The sequence below is a fragment of the Macrotis lagotis genome, chromosome X (genome assembly GCF_037893015.1).
Source record: "Macrotis lagotis isolate mMagLag1 chromosome X, bilby.v1.9.chrom.fasta, whole genome shotgun sequence".
In the NCBI taxonomy this organism is placed as follows: domain Eukaryota; kingdom Metazoa; phylum Chordata; class Mammalia; order Peramelemorphia; family Peramelidae; genus Macrotis; species Macrotis lagotis.
In genome coordinates, this window is record NC_133666.1 from 76,338,519 (window position 1) to 76,346,886 (window position 8,368).

The window sequence follows — 8,368 nt, forward strand, 5'->3', positions numbered from 1 at the left end:
TGTAGCAGTATGTGTGACTTGAGGAAGGCTAAATAGTGCCCAGAGCACCCCCAGGGCTGCTTTTTGCATTCCACACCCTTGGAAAACTTCTTGTGCTTCTTCTGCCTTTATTGGAAGGAAAGAGGATGGGAAGGAGAAGGGGGAAGGGGGAAAAGGAAGGGGGGAGGAAGGGGGAGGGGAAGAAGGGGGAGAAGGAAAAAGAAGAGAAAGAGTCTAGCATCTCTCTATCTGTAGTAGGATAACAGGCTTCATGATGAATTCTTTGGATTTTGGATGAGTTCCTAAGTCTTTCCAAGGTGGGATCTTTGTATTTATCAAACTCTAGGTTAATGTGCCTGTTTGCTTCGGCATGTTGTGTACCTAACTCATTCCACTGACTAAACTCTCTATTTCTTATCCAGTATCAAGCTGTCAAGATAATTATGGTTTTGTAGTATAGTTGGAGATCTGGTATGGTCAGGCCTCCTTCCTTCCCATTTTTTTCATAAACTCCCTTGATATTCTTGCCCTTTTGTTCCTCTACATGCATTTTGCTCTTTTCTTTCCAGTGACACTGGCTTCCTGGCTATTCTGTGAACAAGAACCCCCACTCTTGCCTACAGGCATTTTATAGGGGGCTCTGACTGTCCCCCACACCTGGTACATCTCCTCCTCAACTTTGCCTTTTAGCTGCCTTGGCTTTTATTAAATCCCAACTCAAATTCCACAGGGAAGCCTTTCTGAATCCCTCTTAATCCTAGTATCTTCCCTCTATTGTTTCCTATTTATTCGTTATACTGTTTAATTTGTTTAGTGGGTTTGCATGTTGTCTTCCCCATTAAACTGTAAGTTCCTTGAGGGTAAGGGCCATAGTTTGCCGTTTTTATCTCCAACAATTAGGACAGCTATCTGGCATAATCTTGTTGTTCAGTCTTATCTGACTCTTCATGACTCCATGGTAGTCACCAAGCATGCCAATACTCTCTAAGGGGATCATGGTTTTCTGGACAAAGATACTGGAGAGGTCTGTCATTTCCTTCTTCAGTGGATTAAGGTAAACAGACATTAAGTGACTTGCCCAGGGTCACACAGCTAGTAAGTATCTGAGACTGGATTTGAATTCAGGTCTTCCTGGCTTCAGACCCAGTGCTCTATCCACTGGGCCACCCAAGCTACCTTCCTTGTGGCTCAAACAATGGCATATAATAAGTACTTGATAAAATGTTGATTGATTAATTGATTTCAGCTGACTTTATAACTCAGTGTGGGGAACTTTTACATTTTCAGTGTTCCCAGCGTGATATATTCTGAGGCAGGTCTGCTCACTCCCTTCCTGGTCAGAGTTCTGCAAGTCCCTGACCCAAGTTTGTCAGCTTCTCCCTGGTTGGGAGTTTTAGTTGAGTGCTGTTGAATCCAGTCAATCTTAGTCCACTGGGAGGCCAACAGGTTTCAAGTTACTGAACTGCAGGCTCCCCATTGTTCTGAGACCCCAGCTCTGATTATTCTTACACTCTTTGCTCTTAGAATCAGCAGTTCATAGCCATACTTGGCTTCCAGAATCTTCCTTGCTCATGAAAAGCTAAAACCCATACTTGGGTCTGCTCCTTTCTGTGCAGGATCTGTGATCCAGAACTGAGTACTGGGCAACAGAGCTACTAGATGGCACTTGTTTCTGCCCCCTTGACTTCTTTAGGGATCTCCCAGTCTCATTCCTCGTTAAATCCCTGGGTGCCAGAACGTTTTAGTCAGACCCCATTCCCATGTCTCAAGACCTCTCTGTCTGTCTCTTTAAACTATCCTAATCTAGAAAAATGATCCCCTCTAACTTTTTCTTGGCTTTCCCAATAAGAATTTAGTCTGTTTCATTTTCTATATCTTTGTGATAGAGAATGAGACTGTAGGGAACTAGAATGTCTTAACTCTACCTCTCCCATAGCTTATTTTTTGAAGGACACTGTATCATCCAGCCAAACATAGAGATGCCTCCAGAGCATCTCAAACAGACCCAAGGAGAGCATAACATTGTTGGTCCTTTGGATCACAGTCAGAATGTAGTCCAGGATCAACAATACCCCTAACAGCTGCAACTCCACAGACTTGCAACTGTGTGTGTGTGTGTGTGTGTGTGTGTGTGTGTGTGTGTGTGTGTGTGAGAGAGAGAGAGAGAGAGAGAGAGAGAGAGAGAGAGAGAGAGGGAAATAGGTCCAGAGCTCCTAAAATGCCTTCAGCCTCTTCCATATACATCCCTTAGACCAAACCTGTGGGGTTATAGCTTCTTCAGTGACTTGCTGGAAGACAAGTTTTACTTCTTCAAGAAATCATCTATACAATTCAACCTGCAAAGGAGACAATCTGCAATAGGTCACCTTCTTCATTTTCACAACCTGGAAGGGATGTCCAAGGTTCTCTAAATCATGTCCCTGTTTCCAATTTTGACAAGTTCTTCCAGATGCTCCTCACCCTTCTGACTGGTTACTTCACTTGTATTAACATCTTTGCTCCTTTGAATCATTAACTCAAAGTGTTTTTCAAATCCCTAGGCTGTCCTATGTATGCTCAAATTCACAAAGAGCACCAAATGGAAGGACCAAATCGAGAACCTTGAGATGAGCCCTTGCCAGCTAATGTTTAAGAGGCTCAGGGCCTGGTAAGTCTGGTTCTCTGAAACCTTGAGTTGCTGGTCCTTATCACCAGATCACCAGACCTACACTTCCTTTCAGCCACAGAGGTGGCTCATAGGAAATGTTGAGGATACATGAAGGATCCTTGGAGCCCTGATGGCTAATGAAGTCAGCTCATTGTTTTTACTCAAATCACTTCCTTTAATCTTTCCATAATGGTGAGCAGTTGGAACCTTCCTCTCAGTCACTTGGGTCCTTTTTTTGTGTCAGTTCTTCACCAGGCTGGATGGCAAAACCACTTCAGGTTTGCCATCAAAAACCTGTCACATCAGAGTGATGTGCTGCAAGGTTTTTCCTAGGCCCATTTTGTTTTCCTTGATATAGCCAAGGTATGCCAGGGTCCTGCAGTCCCAGAAGAATTTGACATCCTTTCTCTAGTATAGCCAAAAACTTTACTGAGAATAGGTTCAATCACCAGAGAGAGCTTCAGCTGGTCATATGCACTCAGAGAAGGCAACTCATTAAAAGACCAGAGCTCTTTCTTCTAAAGGATCATGGAAGGTGTTACAGAGCCTGTCCACTTGATGCCCAAAGAATTGTGACCCAAAAGACTTCGGTAATTTGGGATGGGAACTTCAAAAGGATTTGATGAAAACTTCATGTTGGCTGATGTCCAGGCAGTGGGGCTAGTTGGCTGAGTCAGAGTTTTCCAAAAAAGGGGATATGAAATATTCCTGGCTGTTTGTCCCACTGCTCAATTTGTGTCCCTTGGGAGTCACTGACTCAGGGTTTTAATCTTCATCACAAGCACACTCTCTGACTTCCTCTTGGCAAGCTGACTTGGAACTAGGCTTCCCCCATCCTGATTTCAGGTGAAGTGGATGCTTGAGATCTCCACGGATCTAACAACTTTGGAAACTTGGAGTTGAGAGATCTGGTATTGTAAAAAGAAGCCTACTCCATGCAGTTAAGCTATGGGTAGTAGGATTGTTGTATGGTCTGGCCTCAGATCTGCCCCCTCCAACCTTGGCCCTAATCCTACATTCCTTAGTTATCCTTGGCAAAGCAGTTAATACTTTTTCCTTCCTTTCTTCTTTTCTTTCTTTTCATTCCTTTCTTTTAAATTCGTTTTTAAAATGTTGTGTTCCAAACTCTTTCCTTCCCTCTAGCCTCTCCTCCACCCTCTGAGAAGACAAGCAATATGATATTAATTATACATGTGAAGTCATGCAAAACTTATGTCCATATTAGCCATGTTACAAAAAAGTAAGAAAAATAAATAAAAAACTCTGCTTCAATCTGTATTCCAGAGTTCATCAGTTTTCTCTCTGGAGGTGGAACACATTTTTCATCATTTTTTTGGGAATTGTCTTGTATCATTATATTAATTAGAACAGTTAAGTCTTTCACAGTTGATCATCTGATTTTTTTTGGTAGAGAAGATGAGGGCAGACCATAGAACAGACATAGAATTAGATGAGTTCAGGGCTGTTGGATGACTGGGTTCAAAGATGCATGATTCTATGTCAATGGGTTTCCAGTGGACTACCCCAGTGATCTATGCCTGACTTTGGATCATTTCCCATTCTTATCAATGACTTGGCTGAAGGGCAAAGGCAAATTCTTGTGAAATCCACAGGTGTTTTGCTCAAGTCTGGGAGGAATAATAGAAGTGAGATCCAGAAGAGATCTTGCCAGGCTAAGAAGCTTAGGCCAAATCTAGAAGATGAAATTCAGTCTGGACAAAGGTAAAGTCATCTTTACAAGCACAATATGATGCATGACTATACAACATTTTTAAAAATGAAAACTGAGGCTTTTAATGGATTTCAAGTTAAGGAATGATATGGCAGTCAAAAAAGTGAATGTTATCTATGGATACATCAAGAGACTAATGAGGTGACAGTCTCATTATACTCTGCCATGGTCATCCTCACAGGGAAGATTGTGTTCAGTTCTGCGTTGAAGAACACTAATCAACTAGTGTCCAGTTTTTTTCTCTCATAGGGCTTTGCTACCCCTTGTGGCTAAATGACTTCATAGCAGCCTCTATGGCATTCAAGGGATCCACAGGTCTTTCAGTAGATTTCCAGGTCTGAAAGAGGCACAGAGAACTCCTCTCCTTGTCTAGAAGGGATCATACCTTTCCCTAAGAGAGGGTAAGGCTCTAAGAAGAAGGTGGTAGATCAAGATTTCCACAATACTAAGGTATTCCCTTGTTAAGGGACTTCATCCATGAGGAACATCTTCCTGTCAACCAATTATGATAGAACTGGTTCCTTGACAACAAAAATCCAAACAACGACACTAACATTTTTGCTAATGGGTTAGATTTGCACTCCCTTCTATTAAGTACCTACTATGTACTGGCTAGGTAATAGTATACAAAGAAAAAAGGAAATTATTCCTACCATCCAGGAGTATTAGGGGGGACAACATATCTATATTTATATCTATATCTATATCTATCATTATAGTTATAGTTATAGATATAGATATATATATATATATAGAGAGAGATGTATGCATGTGTGTACACTCACACACACACACACACACACACATATGTATGAAGGATTGAGATAGTGATAGAAACTTATGGTCCAGTGAGGAATTCTCTCTCTAGATTGGCATTTTCTCTGCCACTTTGAATCTTCTGGATTTTTCTAGTGTACTGAGAAAGTAAGTTGTCCAGCATCACTCAAGCAGTATGTGTCAGAGGTGAAACTTGATTCCAGGCTCTGCAGTCAGTTTTCTAACCACTATACTATATCATCAGAGCTAATTAGATTCTGGAGGTTGAGAAGCCATTAGCAGCAGGGTGTAGAAGATGACCCTGGAGCTGGGTCTTAAAGAAAATTAAGGGATCTAAGAGATGAAAGTGAAGAGGCAGGAGATTCCAGACATGAACTTGGTGTAGTGTATAAGGAATGATAAAAAGGCCAGTTTGGCTAGGTCCTAGAGTGGCTGAAATGTTGTCAGGTTAGCTTGCTATCAGGCTGTGAAGAGTTTGAAATGCCAGACGGGTTTGGATTTGATTCTGTAGTAATTAAGAGACCCTGTAGTTTAGTGCATGAGATAATGATCTAGTCAGACCTACAGTTTAGGAAAATTGCTTTGGCAGCTGTTCGGAGCATGGCCTAGGGTGGGGAGAGCCTGGAGGCAGGGAGAGCAAGTAAAAACTATTGCTGGTGCTTCCTTCAGTTTGAACCTCATTCTAGCTGTAACTTGACTTGGGGTCAGATGTAAAGTGGATCTAACAGCTCAGGGATCACTGTCTGCCTTAGATATGTTGCTGTTGCCCTTCTTTCCAGAACTGCCATTCTTGTTTTTTTTATGAGAGAACTGGTTCCTTGACAAACAAAAAACAAAACAAATAACTATACTACACTAATGTTTTTGCTAATGGGTTATATTTACACTCCCTTCTACTAGGAGTCCACAGCATATCTCTGAGCAGCTAGAAGGCAAGTAGATAAAGCATTAGTCCTGTAGTCAGGGAGATTCTGAGTTTAAATCTTCCCTCAGACACTTAATAGCTTGTGAGCCTGGCTAAGTCATTTTACCCAGTTTGCCTCAGTTTCCTCATCTGTAAGATGAGCTGGAGAAGGAAATGGAAATTGTCAAGTAAACTCCAAATGACATTAATGCACTATTGATGGAGCTGTGAACTGATCCAACCATTCTGGAGAGCAATATGGAACTATGCCCAAAGAGCAATAAAACTGATCGTACACTTTGACCCAGCTATACCATTACTAGGCCTATATCCAAAAGAAATTTTAAAAGATGGGAAGAGTCCCACATGTTCAGAAATATTTATAGAGCTCTTTTTGTAGAGCCAAAGAATTGGAAATTGAGGGGATACCCATCAACTGTGGAATGGCTGAACAAGTTGTGTCATATGAATGTTATGGAATACTATTGTTCTACAAGAAACCATGAATGTTAGGACTTTAGAGAAGCCTGGAAAGGATTACACAATCTGGTGCTGGGCGAAGGGAGGAGAGCCAATAGAACATTGTACACATTAGCAATAACACTGAGAGTTGATCAACAGCAGTTCAGAGATCTAGGAACCCTGGGAGACCTGTTATGGACAATACCATCCTCATCCAGAGGAAAACCAAGAACAAACAAAAAAATCAACAGAATCTTAATGGATACTATGTTTACTTTAAAAAAAAAACCCTTCTCATGTTTTACTTTCCTATCCCATAGTTTTCTTTCTTTTCCCTTAGTCCTAATTCCTCATACACAAAATTGTGTATAATGTGTATAATATGTAAAACGTTAAACACAAATGTATATGTACAATTTTTATTGTTTGCCACTCAGGGGAGGGGGGTGGGAAGGGATGTGTAACTTATAAATGTGCAAGTAGATAAATGTTGAAAAACTTTTATAACATATGATTGGAAAAATAAAATATAATAAAAAGTTATTCTACAGAAAAAAACACCAAATGCAGTCACCAAAGAGTCAGACACAACTAAAAAATGAACAACAGGATATCTCTATGCAGAAGTTTCCCAGAAGACCTTATCTTGTCTATTTTGTATATATATAAATAGTTGTAAATTTCTTTGTCATATTCATTCTAAAACCAAATAAAGCATATAAATAACTATAAAAGTAAACGGGAGGAAAGGAAGTTAAGACTGGAGTATGAATAGTCATAGAGAATGATAGATAGAAAGGATGATGAAGTGTGTTCAGTTACTGGAGTTGTTTTTTTTCTTGGTAAAGGTGAGGAAGACTTGGGCAGGTTTGTAGGCAACCCAGAAGGAGCCAATAAATAGTGTGATATTGGCAAGAGTGAGCTAGGATGGTGCAGTAGCAATAGTCAGTATAGTGAATTGCCCCACCTCCCTCACCAAATTCTTCCAGATTTACAAAATGCATCTGACTAAATCCTGATTGAGAAGTCCAAGAAAAAGGCACAGTAAGTCATTTTTACAGCCCAGATCAACATACGAAGAGTCAGACACCTGTAGACACTGAGAAATGAATCAGGTTAACAGTGGGTTGCTTGAAGTATACCAGGGCAAGAGGAGTGCCCAAACCATAAAGAGTAGTATGATCTCATGCATAGTGCAAGAACAGGTCAAACTGGCAGGTCTATCAAATTCTGAGTCACAGATATAGGGTGGACTAAGGAAGGGACCTGTGCCCATCAGAAAAGAACTCAAATTGGTCTGATGAGCCACAGTTGGACAAACTCAAATTTCTCTAACATGGTGATTATCGTTTTGGTCTTCTTCAATAACGAAGGACAGGAACCAACCAACCGACATGTTTGCTTTTTATGTTTCTCTTAACTTCTGTATCTGAACTTCAAAATATCTAAGTAATTCTATATTCTTTTAAAAATCACGAATGCTTGGAAGTCTTCTATTTCATTTAAAGTCAGTTTCTCCCCATCCAATCTTTGTCACTCTATATGATTATATAGTTTTGTTGAGTGAGTTATTTTTGGCTGTAAGCCTTTGCTGTTTGCAATACTGTATTCAAGTTCCTTGCTTGTTTATAGTGGTGGCCACTAGATCATGTGTAAGCCTGATCTCTTTTTGTTTTCTAGGACAGTTGTTTTTGTTCTTTGTTTTTTTTCTGAGACTTTACATTTTATTTTTAGCCTGTTGACTTTGTTTTATAGTTCTAGTTGTCTCATGAAGTTCTTGACTTCTATTTGGTTCATCATAATTTTCAAGGATTTTATTGATTGGAAAGTTTTTTGCTTCTTGTGCCAAACTATTTCATTTCCAATT

At 40.3% G+C, this 8,368-nt stretch overlaps 1 pseudogene; it reads right to left on the minus strand.

Moving 5' to 3' along the window:
• Window positions 1–1,899: 1,899 nt before the first annotated feature.
• Window positions 1,900–7,897, minus strand: LOC141498707 (DNA repair and recombination protein RAD54-like pseudogene; annotated as a pseudogene).
• Between the last annotated feature and the right edge of the window lie 471 nt (window positions 7,898–8,368).